The sequence below is a fragment of the Eptatretus burgeri genome, chromosome 15, assembly GCF_056783735.1.
Source record: "Eptatretus burgeri isolate ZD-2024b chromosome 15, Ebu_testis_v1, whole genome shotgun sequence".
In the NCBI taxonomy this organism is placed as follows: domain Eukaryota; kingdom Metazoa; phylum Chordata; class Myxini; order Myxiniformes; family Myxinidae; genus Eptatretus; species Eptatretus burgeri.
In genome coordinates, this window is record NC_140975.1 from 66,679,768 (window position 1) to 66,699,708 (window position 19,941).

The 19,941-nt window shown below is 44.3% G+C and overlaps 1 protein-coding gene and 1 pseudogene across 1 annotated transcript in view; one reads left to right on the forward strand and one right to left on the reverse strand.

Annotated features, from left to right (window-relative positions):
• The window catches only part of LOC147012386 (serine/threonine-protein phosphatase 2A 56 kDa regulatory subunit alpha isoform-like), a 100,994-nt gene that overhangs the window by 64,947 nt on the left and 16,106 nt on the right, over positions 1 to 19,941 (reverse strand). The gene's annotated exons all lie outside the window — the stretch shown is intronic.
• Positions 11,055 to 18,537, forward strand: LOC147012387 (uncharacterized; annotated as a pseudogene).

Genomic DNA, 19,941 nt, shown 5'->3' on the forward strand with positions numbered 1-19,941 from the left:
AGCAGAGACATGAATATCACTGCCAAGGTAAGTGAATCTCTCCACGACCTCAACATCCTCACCACAAACAGACACAGACAGGACAGCAGCATCCAAGATGTCACCGAAAGCCTGGATCTTAGTTTTGACCCAAGAAACCCGTAATCCCAGCGGCTCCGACTCCTCATTCAGCACCTCGAGGGCCCCCAAAAGGATGTCTAAAGTCTCCGCAAAGAAGACTGCATCGTCTGCGAAATCAAGGTCCGAGATCTTGACATTCCCAAACGATGCACCGCAACTTGATCTCTCCGACATCCTCCCTAAAATCCAGTCCATACAAGTGCTGAAAAGTGTGGGGGCAAGTACACATCCCTGACGAACTCCAGTAACAACTGGAAATAAGTCAGAGGTGGTACCACCACACTTCACAGCACTCTCAGTACCAGAGTAGAGTTCAGACATCAGATCGATCAGTTTTGGTGGCACCCCACGAAGACCAAGAATCCTCCAGTGGACATCCCGATTCACTGAATCGAACGCTTTACAGCGATCAACATAGGCTGCAAGCAGCCCCTGCCGAAACTCTCGTCTGCGTTCGGTGAGGACACGAAGGGCAAGGATACGGTCAATCGTTGACCTCTTTGGTGTAAAGCCTGACTGCTCTGGACACTGGTGCTCAAGCAGATGGTGGCGAACCCTATCAAGAATTATCCGAGCAAAGACCTTGCCCGGCACTGAGAGCAGCGTCACCCCTCGGTCGTTGTTGCAGTCTTGGCGATCACCCTTCCCTTTCCAGAGAGGGACAACAAGGCCCCTCTTCCAGTCAGTTGGGATGATGCCTGTGTTCCAGGCAGAGCACAAAACTGCATGCAACGACACGAGTGCAGCACTTCCACCAGCCTTGAGAAGTTCGGCATGGATGCCACAGATCCCTGGAGCTTTGCCCCGTTTCAACTGGTTCACCGCAGCCCGTGTTTCCACAAGCGAAGGTGGACCACAGTTGATTCGAGGGTCAGCAACAGGGATTGTAACACCCATTGTATTGTATTGTAACATTGTAACACCCAATCCCTGATTGTAACAGGGATTGTAATTCGACAGCTGGGGGATCAGCCTGGTACAACCGCTCAAAGTAACCGGCCCAGCGGGCCTTCACTTCAGACTCCTCTGTCAAGAGCCTACCACTCTCTGCTCGAACTGCAGTGCTCCGAGGGATGGGCTTGGATGAACGTAATGCGCGAATTCCCCTGTAAGCGGGACGAGAATCACCTGTCCACAGGTGATGCTCTACCCCCTCACAGATTCCTCGCACATAGGCCTCCTTGTCCACCCTCAGTGCACGTACAGTTTTACGCCTCAGCTCCCTGAACAGCTCAGCTCTGCCATTCAGCCTGGCCCTGCGACTCTGATCAATGGTATCCAGTGTCCCTTGAGAGACAAAATTCTTCTTTGCCCTGCGGTGAGTTCCAAGACATCCACCGGCAAGATCAAGGACGGTGGTCCTGAAGGCGCTCCACAACTCTTCAGGACCCCCCAAAGCACCCAGACCCCCCAAGTGTCCACTCAGCCTGTTCGCAAACTCCTCAGCTACTCTCTCATCCCTGAGCTTGGCAACATCCAGCCTCGGCTGGGATGGTACCATTCTCCAGGATTTAAGGTGCAGCTTTAGAGTTGCTACAACAAGCCTGTGGTCAGTATTGAGGAACTGAGCACTCCGGTAGACCCTGCAGTTCTGGATCATCCTCCAACGACCGTCAATGAGGACATGGTCAATCTCCTTTGCCACACCGCCAGCGTTGGAATACCAAGTCCAGCGATGAGCTTGTGGGCGCTGAAACAATGAACCAGCCACCCTAAGTCCATGACTTCTTGCAAAGTCAAGGAACTTAGTGCTATTCTGGTTCATAGTTCCTGACCCATGGGGACCAACTCACACCTCATAACCATCCCTATCAGTTCCAGTCGATGCATTGAAATCCCCCAAGACTAGAAGTGTATCTCGTCTGGGGCACTGATCAACCACAGACTCGAGTGTGGCGTAGAATGCATCCTTCACGGTGAGATCACTCGCCTCAGTCGGAGCATAAACAGAGACCAGGGAAATGACACCTAAGGAGTGACGAATCCTTAATCTCATAATACGCTCGTTGACCGGTGTTACCTCAATTATCATTGGGGTCAGCTTATTGGACACAGCTACAGCAACTCCTTGGGTATGGTAACCATCAGAGCGACCAGACCAATAGTAGGTGTAACCACCCACCATTATCTCGCCGCAATCCGGTCTCCGAACCTCAGAGAGCTGCAATCCCGATGTCCAAACGCTTGAGCTCAGATGATAACAGAGACAGGTGATCATCCTCTCTTAGGGATAGGACATTCCAGGCACCCACCCGAAGGGACCGCCTCAGGTTAACCCAAGGAGACCGCCGTCTGGTGGACGACACCTCAGCACCACTCCGACACACTCTCCCACAATCTGACCCAGGGATGTTACCCCGTGGTTTCCCTCTTATCAAAGATTGGGGGTCCCGAAGGCTTTGCCCCAATCCCGTCATCCGGTGAGCTGCCCTGCGAAGGGAAGCTGCACAGAAGGTACTCCCACGGAGTGGGTTTTCAGATTTTTTTGCGTTTTGCGGAATGAGGGGTTTTACGGTGGCCGGAGTGCAAATCCTGCCACCAACCTCCTAATAAGAAGTAACCCAACTGCAGGAGGACGTCCGCAGACACAGTTGGGCACTAGATACGGATGGCCGTTGGCTAACAAGGAGCTCCTCCGCCCTTTGCTTACCCCTGCCCAAAAATTTAATTACCCCGGCCCCCGCCCCGCTTCTTCACTCCCCGCCCCCCCCGTCTCTTGGTTCCCCACCCCACTTGCCCCCGCCCCCTGTCCACCCCCTCACACTCAACCCCACCAAATTCACCCCAGCCCCTGCCCACTCATCCCCCGCCCCATTTCTCCCCCTATTAATTTGCTTACCCCCGCCCAAAAATTTGCTTACCTTGCCCACTGCCTCTTCACTCCTTGCTCCCGTCTCTTCATCCCCCACCCCGCCTCTTCACTCCCCGCCCCCGTCTCTTGATTCCCCGACCCACTTGCCCCCACTTCCACCCCCTCACACCCAACCCCGCCTAATTCACCCCAGCCCCCGCCCACTCACCCCCCGCCCCATTTCCCCCCGTCTCCCGCTTTCAATTTGCTTACCCCGCCCAAAAATTTGCTTACCTTTCCCCCCGCCTCTTCACTCCCTGCGCCCGTCTCTTCATCCCCCACCCCACCTCTTCACTCCTCGCCCACGTCTCAACGAAAAGTGCTTATTCTTCCTCAGAGTTGAAGGTTGACTATTGCCACTATGTGCGATGCACTCTTACAGGTACGAAGTTTCTTTCAGTCCAGGTCACAGTACCGAGAAAAATGTGACACGACCGCAAGGAGCACAAAATTGGTCCTTCAGTATTAATATATAGATACTTTTACTCGTTCTTCTGTCACTCCCTGCTTCAAGTGCCCATTCAATTCAACAATGTTTCTCGGTATTCCATCATAATGCTTTCATAAGATTTCCAAATACATGGTACAACTCCCCTCTTACTTTTTTTTTTGCCAAATATTTCTCTTGGATCTGTCAATGAATTGACAAAGAAGACAATTAAGACTGCATCAGCTGTACATCGCCCATTCATCAATCCAAACTGGTTTTCATCTGCACCAATAACTTCCCTCAATCACATTGTAAATATGTTGAAGTCTCGCTCCATCAATTTGATCGACCTGCGGGCCTTCATCTTATTGATCGTGAACAATAATGCTATCGAAACAATCATCTGGACACACAGCCACAATTCCAGATCATTCTATCAACAATGGTCATCATCCGTTTTATTCCCGGTTCATCTGATGGGATTCAATCACTAAAGCAATCATTCCAGTGGGACCGGGTCATTTGCTTTTCTCAATCTTCGTGTTGGCCAATGCAATTTCCTCGTTCGTGAACTCCTTTTACAGACACATGTTGCTGAAAAGCAACAATTCAATCGCACTCGTTTTCACCAATCAGCAACTTCTGAAAATGGCTTGTCTCGTCGTTTTCAATTTCCCATTTCCTAACTACAAGCTTTCCATCCTCTCCTTTCAAACACTCGACTACACACTAAATCCTTCCTATCGTTCATCATTCGCTTTTCTACCCTCAGCACCCTGTTCCTTTTATCAGGTATTAATTATATCGACATGCTTTCACCATTCTTCAAACTCGTTTCTTTCAGGCTTTTGCTACTTCTCTATTAATACAATTACATCCTCCCCCTCCTGTAATTACTTTTTTCTTCTTCACTTCATTAGGCTACACTCTTTACCTGTAAACAAGTTGTACACACACAACATGAGCAGCGAGCGCCTGTAGACACACCATCGTAAGGGTTGAGGTGAGAGTTATGTTCCTTGTGACAACTGCAGTAGGAACAGAGCAACTCCGACAGTGCAAAAGAGGAGCTCTTGTTGTGTGATCCATTTGCAAGAAAGGCCAGCTGTTGTGTATTCAAGTGATGAAAATAATCAATTAATGACTCTCCTGACTTTGGGCCCCAACTTCGCAAACGAGTTTCAACTCGATCAAGGTTATTCAGTGTTAAAGGTATAGAGCAATGTAACGGGTCAAGAAACAAAGATCAAAATCAGTTTTACAAAAGATAAGCATCAAAAGATAAACATGGTTCAAATTGAGCTCACACCTCAGGTAGATTAACAGTGAGAAAACTCTTCTCAATGGGTTCACGCACAACTCAATTGAATGTGAAAATAATCAGGAGGGAGTTATGTTGTATAATCACAAGATGGTGTCTCAAAGGTGAAGGAAATAAATGGAGAGGGCGTTAAATTATAACTACGTCTGGAAACAAAATATTGTCTTCAAGCATAAACCAGAAGCAAGCTTGTAGAATTTGCATTCAGACCAGGTTATTCCACCTTGGACATGCTGCTTATACTCACCCAACAATGCATGGAGGCCCTTAATATCAGACATAGGGGCCATCTCTCTGGACATAGCTCGTGCTTTCGATACAGTCTGGCATATTTTGGCACAGTCTAACAGCTCTCCATACTCTAACGATGGCATCCAAAGCCAACTCCACATGTGGCTTGCTGACTCCCTCTACTCTAGTAGCTAACGTGTGGCTCACAACAGAATGCTTTCTTCTCCCTTCCCTGTCAAGGTTGGAGTGCCCCAAGGCAGTGTTCTCAGCCCCATCCTTTTCAAAATCTCCATCAACTATCTGACTGATCCTCTGGAAAATCCTCTATGCATTTGCTGACGACTCCACCCTCTGCCATGACAACCCTCATCCTTCAGACAGGCTGGCAGGCTGCACCTACTAACTTGGCACCCACGAACTCCGATCCACCGCCAAGGCCTTCATCCGCAGCTTGATGGAGTACTACTCTCCACTCTGGGCTGGCACCTGCCTCATATCTTGTTCAGCTTCACATCGTGGAAACCAAGGCCTTCAAGATGATTGGAATCTCCCGTGATAAAGCTGAGTTGATGAGCCTATCACTTCGCCATTGCAGACATGTTGGCACTCTCTGTCTTCCACCGCCTCCTTTCTGGTCTTGCACCCTCTGATCTTTCCGTGCTTCACTCCACAATCGCCCCCCCCCCTTCCCTTCCTTCCCTCGACTCCACCTATCTATCCCTTCCCTCAACTCCATTTATCTATCCATCTTTCCCTTCCCTCAACTCCATCTGTCTATCTATCTATCTATCTTCCCATCCCTTCCCTCCACTCCATCCATCTATCCATCCCTTCACTCCACTCCACCTATCTATCCATACCTTCCCTCAACTCCATCTATCTAGCCATCCCTTCCCTCCACTCCATCCATCTATCCATCCCTTCCCTCCACTCCATCTATCCATCTATCCATCCCTTCCCTCCACTCTATCCATTCCCTCCACTCCACTCCATCTATCCATCCCTTCCCTCCACTCCACTCCATCTATCCATCCCTTCCCTCCACTCCACTCCATCTATCCATCCCTTCCCTCCACTCCACTCCATCTATCCATCCCTTCCCTCCACTCCACTCCATCTATCCATCCCTTCCCTCCACTCCATCTATCCATCCCTTCCCTCCACTCCATCTATCCATCCCTTCCCTCCACTCCATCTATCCATCCCTTCCCTCCACTCCATCTATCCATCCCTTCCCTCCACTGCATCTATCCATCCCTTCCCTCCACTCCATCTATCCATCCCTTCCCTCTTCTCCACTCCATCTATCTATCTATCCATCCCTTCCCTCCATCCCTTCCCTCCACTCCATGTATCCATCCCTTCCCTCCACTCCATCTATCCATCCATCCCTTCCCTCCATTCCACTCCATCTATCCATCCCTTCCCTCCATTCCACTCCATCTATCCATCCCTTCCCTCCATTCCACTCCATCTATCCATCCCTTCCCTCCATTCCACTCCATCTATCCATCCCTTCCCTCCATTCCACTCCATCTATCCATCCCTTCCCTCCATTCCACTCCATCTATCCATCCCTTCCCTCCATTCCACTCCATCTATCCATCTCTTCCCTCCACTCCATTCCACTCCATCTATCCATCCCTTCCCTCCATTCCACTCCATCTATCTATCCCTTCCCTCCTTCCATTCAACCATGAATAAAGAACAACAGGCTTGGCACTGCACGACGCTGCGGGGCACAATACAGGCAGGTGGTCGTGCAGATGGACAGCATCTGATCCGTCATATGGAACACCTCCTGTGACGCACAAAATATCAACCTATGTCCGAATTGGACCAATGAACATTTCTTTAGCAGTCAGAACTGCTGCTGCACTCAGGCCAAAAGTATGCAGACACCTGCTTGTCCAACATCTTATTCCAAAATCATGGGCATTAATATAGAGTTGGACCCCCTTTGCTGCTCTAACAGCCTCCACTCTTCTGGGAAAGCTTTCCACAAGATGTTGGAATATTGCTGCGGGGATTTACTTCCATTCAGCCACAAGAGCAATCGTGAGGTCGGGCACTGATGTTGGGTGATTAGGTTTGGCTCACAGTCGGCTTTCCACTTCATCCCAAAGGTGTTCGATGGAGTTGAGGTCAGGGCTCTGTGCAGGCCAGTCAATTTCTTCCACATCGATCTCAGCAAAGCATTTCTGTATGAACCTTGCTTTGTGCACAGGGGCATTGTCATGCTGAAACAGGAAAGGGCCTTCCCCAAACTGTTTCCACAAAGTTGGAAGCACAGAATCATCTGGAATATCATTGTATGCTGTAACTTTAAGATTTCCCTTCACTGGAACTAAGGGTCCTAGACCCAACCATGAAAAACAGCCCCAGGCCATTATTCCTCCTCCCCAAACTTTACAGTTGGCACTATGCATTCAGGCAGGAAGCGTTCTCCTGACATCCACCAAACCCAGATTCATCCATCGGACTGCCAGATGGTGAAGCACGATTCATCCCAATAGAGAAAGCGTTGGAAACTCATTTCATGAAGCTCTCGACAAACAGTGTTTGTGCTGACGTTGCTTTCAGAGATAGTTTGGAACTCGGTAGTGAGTGTTGCAACCGACGGCAGATGACATTTCCGTGCTACATGCTTCAGCACTCGGTGTTCCCGATCTGTGCGCTTGTGTGGCCTACTACTTCGTAGCTGAGCTGTTGTTGCTCCTAAATGTTTCCACTTCACAATAACAGCACTAACAGTTGACTGGGGCAGCTCGAGCAGGGCAGAAATTTGATGAACTGACTTGTTGGAAAGGTGGCATCCTATGTCGGTGCCACATTGAAAGTCACTGAGCTCTTCAGTACGGCCCATTTTACTGCCAATGTTTGTCTATGGAGATTGCACGGCTGTGTGCTTGATTCTATACACCTGTCAGCAATGGGTGTGGCTGATATAGCCGAATCCACGAATTTTGGCCATGTCCGCATACTTTTGCCCATGTAATATATGTTCATTTATGGAGCTTAAATTTTGTAATTCAGCTCAGCTTAAGTGATTCTACAGGTTATGGCATGTGTGGAAATGAAATAAAGCCACGATCGCTGGCATCTCCGGGTGTTTAGAAGCATTGCAATGTATCCAGCGATTCGTAGCTATGATGAACAGGGATTGGATAATATGAGTGAGGAAAGTGAAGAAAAAAAAAAACACACAAAAAGAAACTATCGTTAAGAAACCGTTGCAGCTTGTTCCAACTCAAGGCATTGTCGAACAGGTCGAACAAAATGGCGAATTTAAGACCCCATCGAGAGCGAGGTGTCCGAGGATGCGCCTGATAAAGGTTGTAATTAAATAATGCCATTAATTATCTTCAAAAGGTGCAAAGAAAAATGTGTACGAACGGGTTTTCAACAAAAGAAAGAGGAGTTTCAAAAACGACTTCATTCAACACAAGTACTCAACACAGTTTCAGTCTGTTTGGAAAAAAGGACACTTGTGACCTCATAACTGGGGAAAAAGGGCGAATAAAAGGATTTCTTTGCGACATCCAGCATGCCTTTGTCCATTGTAGATCACCGACACGTTTCCACATGGGGGTTCTATAATAGCAATCAATCTTTGGGCAGAAAGGACGGGTATTTGGTAAGAATATGGAGCACTTACATGGTGCAGAGGTGGATAAAGAACAAAAAAGTACTTTTAAACATTGGATATATGGTTTATTAACGGTTTATCAGCAACAAAGTGCTCAAAATGTTTGTTTGTTTTTTTCCCACTTTCCTCACTTATATCATCGAATGCCACTTCTATATACAGTACCTACGAATCGCTGTATACATCACTTTTGTAAGTGCTATACTTTTAAAATCAGGAGCTTGGAGCGATTTCATGTATTACATGATGCAATTTTCCATGATCTGCTCTCACGAAAAATTAAAGTACATCATCGAAAGATAATTTGAGTTTGGATCGTATCATGTGGATCAAATAACTTGAAATCTGGAGTGAAATCAGAAAATGTGAAGAAATCGGCGATGTTTAGTTTTTTGCGGATGCATTAACAGCTATTAACAATCAACTTGCTATCGCTTGCCAAGCCAGCCGTTCCTTATTAACCGTTTTGTTGGAGTGCTTAAGCCACTTGGTGAGCTCTCTACAATATTCGCACTATCACTGAATAATGCATATTTCATTGGAGTGCTTGCTTGAGTGCTTAAGCCACTTGCCGAGCACCCTCCAGTCGATTGCGGTACAGTTCGTGTCTCAATCAGGATGTATATTCGGCAGGTGCTCCAAGCTAGAGTAGAGATATGTAAAAAAAGTACACACGAACATGGTACATAAATCGGTAGATTTGAATCCATAAAGGGACTCTCCACGGGTGTGTGTGTGTGCATGCCTGCATGCTTTGTTACGGGCACTGTGGTGGCAAACTTTCATCCCGTATCTTATGATGATGGTGGGTGGTGGAGGTTTTAACTTTTAACCTCAGCAGCGTACGAGTGATCACGTTTTCCTTTGTCCTCGTGACTGTTTCTAAAAAAATTGGTTATTTTTTATATGAACCAGGTGTGCTTTAGAAAGGATATAAATATCTTTTTGTGAGTTTCAAAGCAAAATATATTTGATAACATCCAATTTCCAAGCCGTTTGCTGTATTAAGGTGTTTTCTACATTTTCGAGCCAAATTTATTTTCCACCATGACAATTAGCAGCTGTTTATAAAGATTAATGTTGATGTGCATTTCCTTGAAACATTGATATAAATGCAATGTTGTTTTTTTAAATTTGTTTTTATTGAAATGCCCCCCAAAAAAGGGTGAAAGCAACTCAAGAGATTTGGGTTGTATACAGTATGTACTGTCATCTGTAATCACCCTGACTCCAATCTTCCAGATGCCAAGATATATCATGTGTGTGTGGGTGTATGTGCGTGTGCATGTGTTTCATAAAGCAGAACATTTTCTCTGTTAACTCTCCCCCTCCCTCCCCCTTCCCCTCTCTCTCTCCCTTTCTTCTACATGTCTGGGCAGTGATAATGTGCGGATGGTGTTTGTCTCTGCCCGGCGTTAGTCTCTGGATGTGTCTGGGCGGTGTTTATCTCCGAACATGTCCGGGCGGTATTTATAGTATGACCGGTAGAAAATGGATTTCAGACATTACTTTGTTTCCATCTTCACTGTTATTCCATGCAGAATCATTTTTATGAAACAGTATGAATCGTAATTAACGCTCCATCGCACATCTGCCTTCCCTGCCTACGACTTCACACTGTCCTCCCTTCCCCATCCCTCCTCGCTCCCCCACCTCCACACTCCCCCCCCTCTGTATACCCATCAATGAAGCGACGGGTGATATTTGCTAGTTACCAATAAATGAGAGAGAGAGAGAGAAAGAAGAAAGAAGAGAGAAAAAAAGAGAAAGGAGAGCGAAAAGAGAAAGGAGAGAGAGGAGAGAGAGAGGAGAGAGAGGAGAGAGAGGAGAGAGAGGAGAGAGAGAGAGAGAGAGAGAGAGAGAGAGAGAGAGAGAGAGAGAGAGAGAGAGAGAGAGAGAGAGAGAGGAGAGAGAGAGAGAGAGAGAGAGAGAGAGAGAGAGAGAGAGAGAGAGAGAGAGAGAGGAGAGAGAGAGAGAGAGAGAGAGGAGAGAGAGGAGAGAGAGAGAGAGAGAGAGGAGAGAGAGAGGAGAGAGAGAGGAGAGAGAGAGAGAGAGAGAGAGAGAGAGGAGAGAGAGAGGAGAGAGAGGAGAGAGAGGAGAGAGAGGAGAGAGGAGAGAGGAGAGAGAGGAGAGAGAGGAGAGAGAGGAGAGAGAGAGAGAGAGAGAGAGAGAGAGAGAGAGAGAGAGAGAGAGAGAGAGAGAGAGCGAGAAGAGAGAAGAGAGAAGAGAGAAGAGGAGAGAGAGGAGAGAGAGAGGAGAGAGAGAGAGAGAGAGAGAGGAGAGAGAGGAGAGAGAGGAGAGAGAGGAGAGAGAGGAGAGAGAGGAGAGAGAGGAGAGAGAGGAGAGAGAGAGGGAGGAGAGAGAGAGGAGAGAGAGGTGGGACTGCAAATTAACACTTCACATATTAAAGTCGCTAAGAGGTTAACGGATTCCATGAAGAGGCAAATGTGCAATGGCTTCTCAAGTTCCTCCAGGTGTACAGCGACAAGTGGAGGATATACCAGAACAGTGAATGCACAATGCCAACCCATCCGTGGAGACGAAGCATTCATTTTTTGCTTGTGATCCAGCATTTGAATGCTATAAGTTCCATATTCTGGATCATGAAATTGACAAAAAGTGTTATACAAGATGGGACCCTCCCATACTTTATACTGAACCATATATCGTGACCATCAACATAATCTCTCGGAGGGTTTCTTTTAAATTAAACAACTTGGCAGAATACTCTATGCGAATCACATTCTTAGCACGTGAACACATTTTGTTTAAGTGTTTGAGGAAAGGAAGGCATGAATGGAGCTTTTGTTTTGCCATACTCGTACAGAAACCACAATGATTTAAACACGTGCACCTTGGAAACACAGCGTGCCAGGAAAGTTCATGTCCACAATAATGCACCACTACCTGGCTCTCAAAACGCTGACATGTGACAGACTCTGTGCCTGACAATAATTTCCAGATAACGTATATTTTTACGCAAACAGTTTAAAGCTCATCGAAAATGTAAAATAAGAAGAGAAAGTTTGGGTAATAAACGCAGTTCCTCGAGTACAGAGGTAACTAATATAATATACAAGCCGGTAGGCGGCGATGGGTCGCCGAGCATGGAAACTATAAGATATAGAGCAAAATGGATGTCATAGAGCAGATAGGGAATCACCTTAAGATTATGCATATCAAATCTCATCCAGTTCCATCTACTGATAACTACTCGGTATCCATTTGAATGAAAAGTACCGAAAATGCAGTTTGAAATCGGAAATCCCCAAAGTTCGAGGGGGTGCTGTGGGTGAACAAAGATCAAAATCGAAAATCCGGCTTGACCGTTTGTGCACAATGTATTCCAGACGATTTGTGTGAATTTTCATGACCATCCGACCATAACCCGAGGAGGAGTAGCATTTCGCGCGAAGGCACCTCCAGCTCTCGCATATTATCGATTTTTGCACCAATTGACCTTTGACCCCTGACCCAAGCGAAATCGGTCAATATGTCCTGAGGCAAAGTTGTAGTACTCATTGAGTACCATAAACCTGCAGTTTCATTCGTATTAATGCACTCACCTGGTCGCGAGGGGGCCTTCAATTTTCGCACATACCCTAATTGCAGGGGACGCTGCGGGTAAAGTATTCCATACATCACAAAAACCGGAATATATTTGATAGAGCATCACCTGTAGATCATTCATGCCAAATTTCATAACCCTACGTGGGATAATGGCTTTCGGAATTGATTTTGCGTGAACGGTACCGATTTTGAAGGTTTTTCGGTTGTTGCTGGGGAACCAAAGCGTCCCTAGCAACCATCACAATTTCCAAAGCACTAGGTCATAAGATGTACCTACCACCTGAGTTTGATGAAAATCCGCCCACGTTTACTACCAATTATGCTGATGACAAACGAACAAACATCCAAACAAACAGACAGAATTACTGACAATAAGTGTCACCTATTTTGGCGACCCAATATTATGTATTACATATTACATATACCGGGGGCCCAGACAATTTATTCATATGAAAGACGGCAAAATGTTTGACCTCATGAATGCGTGGGAACACCCCCACGATATCTAACATATACATTGCTGTCGGGGCAGAGGCGCGGCAGAGGTGCGGTCGGGGAAGAACACCCGAAACCACATTTAAGGGGCCAGACAGATGCCATTTATGTGAAAGACGGCAGGGGTAAAATCACTCTCAAGTTTTCCCAGTCTGAGTTTGTGGGACGTTTATTTAATATATAACGAAGAAAATTTGTTTGTGTGTTTCTTCATTATGTATTCGGACCCTACAGGAGCCAGTGCAACCAAACTTTGCATGGCCTCCTCTTTCATCCAGAGGAAGGTCGAGGGCTGTGTTTGGCTCAAAAACAAAAATTGAAAAAAAATATATATTAAAACCAGTTAATTGGCATTCAGGCCTCAATTGGGTCTTGTGTTTATACACTGCCTGGATTTTTTTTCCTGGGAGCAATCGAGTTTTTTTTGTGAAGATCGTATGTTGAGGTTGTATATCGCGATTTGTTGTTAATACTACAAATTTAATAACAGTGTTTACACATGCACTTGTTATTGAAGAGATTGCTTTACACAGGCTTATGTATTATAACACTTCCATGTTCAGGCTCGAGTGGGTATGTATTGAATTTTCTCGAGCAACGCCGGGTCCTTATGATAGTCGTTTTTATAGGGCTACATGATGCACAATACACGTTGCACGATGATGCTATGATGGGAGGATCATGACTGTGTCCCGACCAATCGGCTTTCTCACAGTAGTAATTGTTCCTGCTTCATTCACAGGATATGCTGTATATCAATCCGTATTGCATCATTTGTAAAAAGAAAGAAAGGAGCTCCGAGCTCAAATCTTTCAAAAATGGAAAACCTTGGAAACAGCCAGGAATGTAGCTGGGTGTCGAAAGGCTCTTAAATGGCACACCTTTGCCAGCGCCACAGACGATATCAGCAAAATGGAACGACCGGAATCACAATTCTGTCACTCGCAATCCCTGAGATATTTCTGTGCTGTCAAAAGTCTGTCAACAACCGAAGTGTCAACAACCAGCAAGATCACCCGTTCTAGTTCCACTCTCCTTTCCACCGATAAGAAAGGTGTTCTGAGGACTCGATTCCTTTTCTGTGGAAAAACGAGGAAGAGGATATCTGTATGTGAAAAGGATATCTCAAAAAAGTTGTGGACGGATTCGGATGAAATTTGCACAGGTTGGGTGTGTGAAAAGGACAATATGATTACATTTTGGTGACGATCCAAATAGTAGAACTTTTAAAAGTAATTCTTCACCATTTAGTGATTGGGCTAAAAACTATATACTGTATAACATGATATCTCAAAAACTGATTTGGACAAACCTGGTGGACAGGTTGGGTGTGTGACAAGAACAAATCATTTTGATTTTGGTGAAGATCCGAATTTGGATCCGGATACGAGAAATTTGTCATTTTTAACTGATTCTGCACCGTTGAGATGGGGCCAAAAATGATATTATAGCATGATATCTCAAAGAGTTGGGGACGGATTATGATGAAACTTGGTGGATGAGTTAGGTAGGTGACAGAACCAAAATTATATTTTGGTTCCGGTCTGGATCCAGATCTGGCCTATCAGTGGGATACGAAACGTAAACCTTTCAGCCTGGCGGAGGTATCCGCTCAACCGAGTGCTTTCTAGTTTCAATTGAATTTATAATTTTGAACACCACAGAACATGGATCGGTAAACCATCAGGAAATAAATAAATAAATTCTACAGCCTATAAAACCGTTATTATCCCCCGCCAACCAACGAAGTTGGCGGGGGATATAGAAATGGGTTCCATCCGTCCGTCACATTTCGTTTCCGGAGCTTAACTACAAATCCCCTGAAGATATATTTACGAAATTTGGTACACATATCAAGCAAGTGGTGAACTGGTGCCCTTTGATATTTTCTAATTGATAGGTCACATGGTTTGGCAGCCATGTTGGATTCAAGAAAAATATTAAATAATGTTTTCTCTGGAATCACATAACCTAACGAAGCAAAAATTTGCAAATATCATCTTCCATCATGTTTGCATACATAGTAAAAATTATGACGTCACAAGTCACATGGTATGGCGGCCATCTTGGATATAAAAACACACCTCATCCGATTAACACGAAACTTCACACACATATTCCATTGGAGGATTGGAGGCAGAATGTAAATTTATGATGTCATAGGTCACATGGTTCGTCAGCCATCTTGGATTGAAAATTAATAAATTTTAAAAATCTTCTCCAGAACGGCTGGACAGATTAAGGCAAAATTTCACATACACTTTCCCCAAGACATCCTTTCAAAAGTTTGTTCATTTCTAATTGATAGGTCACATCGTTTGGTGGCCATATTGAATTTACCTTAAAACCTTCAAACATCTCCAGAACGGCTGGTCAGATCAAGGGGAAACTTCACATACATCTTGCACACGCTTAGGGAATATAAGTTTGTAAATCCTCATTTACTATGGCGGGGAATATCGAAGACTTTGTCCTCAATGGATGCTAGTTTTATTTCAATCACATTATATACTTGGACACTGGAGAACCCAAATCTCTCCTTGGCACCTTCAAAAAACCCCCATTTAGTCGTCGCCAGAAAAATATTTACTCCATCTCATGCCCTGAGGACAAAAACTGTGAGATTCAGCATTCAGACAAATATGGCACCGCTTAGCACTGTTAGGGTTCTACAAACTCCCTCGTTACCTCTGCCACTGAAGATTGACGGAGGTTACATTTTCACCCCTCTCTGTTTATCATTTTGTGAGCAGGATATCTCAAAACGTTATTATATTGACCGAGTCAGACGAAATTTGGTGGACAGTTTGGGGGTGTGACAAGGACTAATTAATTTTATTTTGGTGAAGACCTGATCTGCTTCCGGAGACTAGAATTTATTAGGCGATTCTTCACCATTGAGAGATAGGGCCAAAACCAAAAAACAGCACGATATCGTAAAAAATTGTGAACAGATTATGACAAACTTGGTAGATGACTTGGTTAGGTGACAAGAACAAGCCAATTAGATTTTGGTTAAGGTCCAGATGCAGATCCGGCCTATCAGTGGGATATAAAATGTAAAATGTTCAGCCTGGCGGAGGTATGCGCTCTACCGTGTGCCATTCTTGTCTTAATTATCCCCCGCCAACCAACGAAGTTGGCAGGGGATATAGAAATGGGTTCCGTCTGTCTGTCCGTCCGTCACATTTCGTTTCCGGAGCTTAACTACAAGTCCCCTCAAGATATATTTACGAAATTTGGTACACATATCAAGCAAGTGGTGAACTGGTGCCTTTTGATATTTAGAGATTTCCCCCCAAAAAAATTTGTCACTTTCCATGGAAACAAGTTGGGTATTAAGAAATAATTGAGGTTAACCTTTGTTTCCAGAGCATAGTTGCAAAACTATTAACTATTTCTTAATGAAATTTGGTACACACATCAAGAATAAATTGAACTGGTGCCTTTTGCTACTTGTCCTCATTTACTATGGCGGGGGATATCGAAGACTTTGTCTTCAACGGATGCTAGTTGTACTTAGAATTAATTTTATATCGTAATATTTTAGCCAAAGACCGAGCGTTTTTTTAAGAGCAATTTAACATTTTTTGTTTGACAAATAATAAATGTAATTCGAAATTAAATTGCAATATCATATCAAAGTTCAAGTCAGACATTTAAATAGAACATGCATGCGGCCAGGTTAGCCAGCAGTTACAATTTTACAAAGTTTTTGTCACGAAATCAGAACAGGAAAAAAGGTAGTACAACAGTAACGGTAATGTAATATATATATATATATATATATATATATATATATATATATATATATATATATATATATATATATATATATATATATATATATATATATATATATATATATGCTAATAAAAGGCAATGTGTGTGTATGTGGGTCAGTGTGTCTCCTCCATATAGTGGGGGGGGGCTATGTGCTCGATTTGGAGTTTGTGTGCAGTTCATGTTAAATTTGCGCAACCACCATAAATGTATTCTATTGGGTTCTACTAATCGGAAAAACGATGTTGCCATTTTTTCTGTTGATCTTTAGTGACCTTGACTCAAGGTCAAAGGTCAAGCGTCATTACAGTGACCATACTTCGTTCAAAGTATATCGACCTTGGTACCAAAATCTGCCAAATTTCACAAGGAACATTGAATATGCCATTTGTTTTGTCATTTGACCTCTCAGATGTTTTTCAATATACAAATGAATATGTAAATGACCTAATTAGAGATAAAAAAAAATATGTATAATTTGCATATAGTCTTCACCATACACGTAAAGCCCATTACATATATTATGTTTGTTCTTTTCAGGGACTTTCCAGTCAATTTCCATGACTTTCCAGGCCTGGAAATTGAAAATGAAATTCCATGACTTTTCCAGGATTTTCCAGGCCACGGGAACCCTGTACACATTAATTATTTGACTTCTTTCAGTTATATGATCGATTTGCCCTTGCCCCAATAATGGTTTTGAATATTTGTCTGTTACAGAAACGTGAATCATCTGGACATCAGCTTGAAGATGGAATTTCAGAGACCTGACAGTCCCTTCCAACGCCAAAAGACCACGGCAGGAGACTAATTTCAAACGCTGCATAATATGTCAAAGGACTGCCAGTGATGGACTTGTTACAGAGCCAGAATCTGAATCATATTCAAGGTTTTTGAGTTTCGTTTCAAAACGTGGGCAGTATGGAGATGGTGAATTCCCCGAGATTAACCGCAGATTGGAAAATGCTACAGACACATACTTGGAAGCCAACAAAGCAAAATGGCACCGCAAATGCTACAGTGAGACGTGTCACACCGGTCACCTTGAACGCACTAGAAAGCGTTATGAGAAGGCATGTCAACAGCAAGAAAGTCTGCAACTTCAGAAAAAAACGTGGTCATCCGAGCTGCTCTGGAGCAAGTAATCAAAACGAACAAGCAGTAGCTGCTTCTAACCAAACTGACACTCTACGTTTCACACGGTCTGTAACTCCAACATACAAGAAGGAGTTGTGCTTCTTTTGTCTAGAAGATAACAGTCAAGAATTACATGAGGTTTCCTCATTCAATGCAGGGGAGCAAATACGGAAAGCTGTTGAACAGAGTGCCAGATGAGACATGGAAAGTGCAACCAAGTGCTGCTATCAATGAGGACGATGCTTGTGCTATTGACGTGAAGTATCACCTGGCATGTTGGGAGAAACATGTTCAGCGAGCACCAAAACGAGACAGCCAGAACAGGCAACGGCCAGCAGAAGACACAAATGTTGGTGTAATTGCATCAGATATTGAGTTTCTTAGCCCGGTCAAAAGCCTTCTCACAGATGGTACGGAGCTCAACATGTCGGAACTGCACAGCACGTACTGCAGCATTCTTGAAACACATGGCGTGAACATACTACCACAAATACGTGATGTGAAGCAAAAAGTATCCTCCCATATAGACGATGTTCACTTCAAGAGACCAAAATCCCACAGGAAGTCAGAGCTGGTTTTCAACCACAGCAGTGCGTGATGCCGCCATAGAAGATGCAATGGCAAAGAATACTGATAGTAAAATACACCAACTGTTTCATAGTGCTTCAATTCTAAGAGAAGCTATAGCTGATGAGGTCAAGAAACCATGGGAATTTGATGGAGAGTTGACAATTGATGATGCAGAAAAGCATGTGCCCAAAGCCCTATATTCCTTCATCCGTTGGCTACTGCAAGGGTCAGCCAGGAGCATTCACACAGCAGTACGTTCAGCCAGCGTTCACCGAGATGTCCTAGTCACTAGTCAAAACATCATGTACTTCTCCTACAAGTCAAAATGCCAAGTCGAGTACAAATTTGTGATGAACTACTAATAATTAACATTATCTCGAGACGGGATGTGCTGGCTATTATATATATATATATATATATATATATATATATATATATATATATATATATATATATATATATATATATATATATATATATATATATATATATATATATATATATTTCTTCTTCTTCTTCTTTCGGATGCTCCCGTTAGGGGTCGCCACAGCGGATCATCCGTTATGATCCGCATAATGATTTGGCATAGGTTTTACGCCGGATGCCCTTTCTGACGCAACCCTGGTTGCCTGTTACGACACAGGGATAAGGATTGGGTTTCGCCATGAATCCGGGCTGCCCTACACCCTCTCATAGCGCGGCCCAGCACAGACCCCCCGTCATCAAGCGATCCTCCAACCCAAGCCTCCGAGTAGCCGGATTACAGGTGCACGCCACTACACCCGGTATATATATATATATATATATATATATATATATATATATATATATATATATATATATATATATATATATATATATATATATATATATATATAGCCTGGATATATGTTTAATGAGGTTCATGTATGCTAATTATACATATGTTGATCTGTAATTAGCTCATTTGCATATTGCCAAAAAATGAATGGTCAAATGACGAAACAAATGTCATATCCACCATTCCTTGTGAATTTTGCCACATTTTGGCACCAAGGTCGATATACTTTGAATTAAGTATGGTCACTGTAATGACGCTAGACCTTTGACCTTGAGGCAAGGTCACTAAAGGTCAACAGAAAAAAATGGCAACATCATTTTTCTGGTTCGTGGGACCAAGAAGAATACATTCACAGTGGTTTCCCAAATTAACATGAACTGCACACGAAACTACATAGCCCCCCCCCCCCACTAATAACTCCAAAACTATAAAACCTAGCAGCCTAAAACTTTGCATGCGTACCAAGACAACTCCAAGGAAGTGCAAGAGTGAAAATTGGCTGTTTGGGTTAATTAAAGCACTCCTTTTGAAGATAATTAATGGCTGTATTTAATCATATCCTTCATTAGGCGATCTTCTAGCCTGGTGTTGGCGCAGTGGTTAGGACAGCGGCTTGGGATCCAAAAGGTCCTGAGTTCAAGCCCCGTTGGGTCACTGAATTAATACACCAGGGGGTTGACTCAGCCTGTCATCCTTCTGAGGTCGGCGAAGTGAGTACCAGTGTACTGGGCCGGTGTATACCCCGGTTAAAATAGGTGTACCATATCCCTGTGTCGTAAGAGGCGACCAGGGTTGCGTCAGGAAGGGCATCCGGCGTAAAACATGTGCCAAATCACTATGTGGATCATACGGATGATCCGCTGTGGTGACCCCTAACGGGAGCAGCCGAAGGAAGAAGAAGAAGATTAGGCAATCTTCGGCCACCTCGCTGTCTGGGGTCTTAAGGCATTTCCTGGGTAATCTC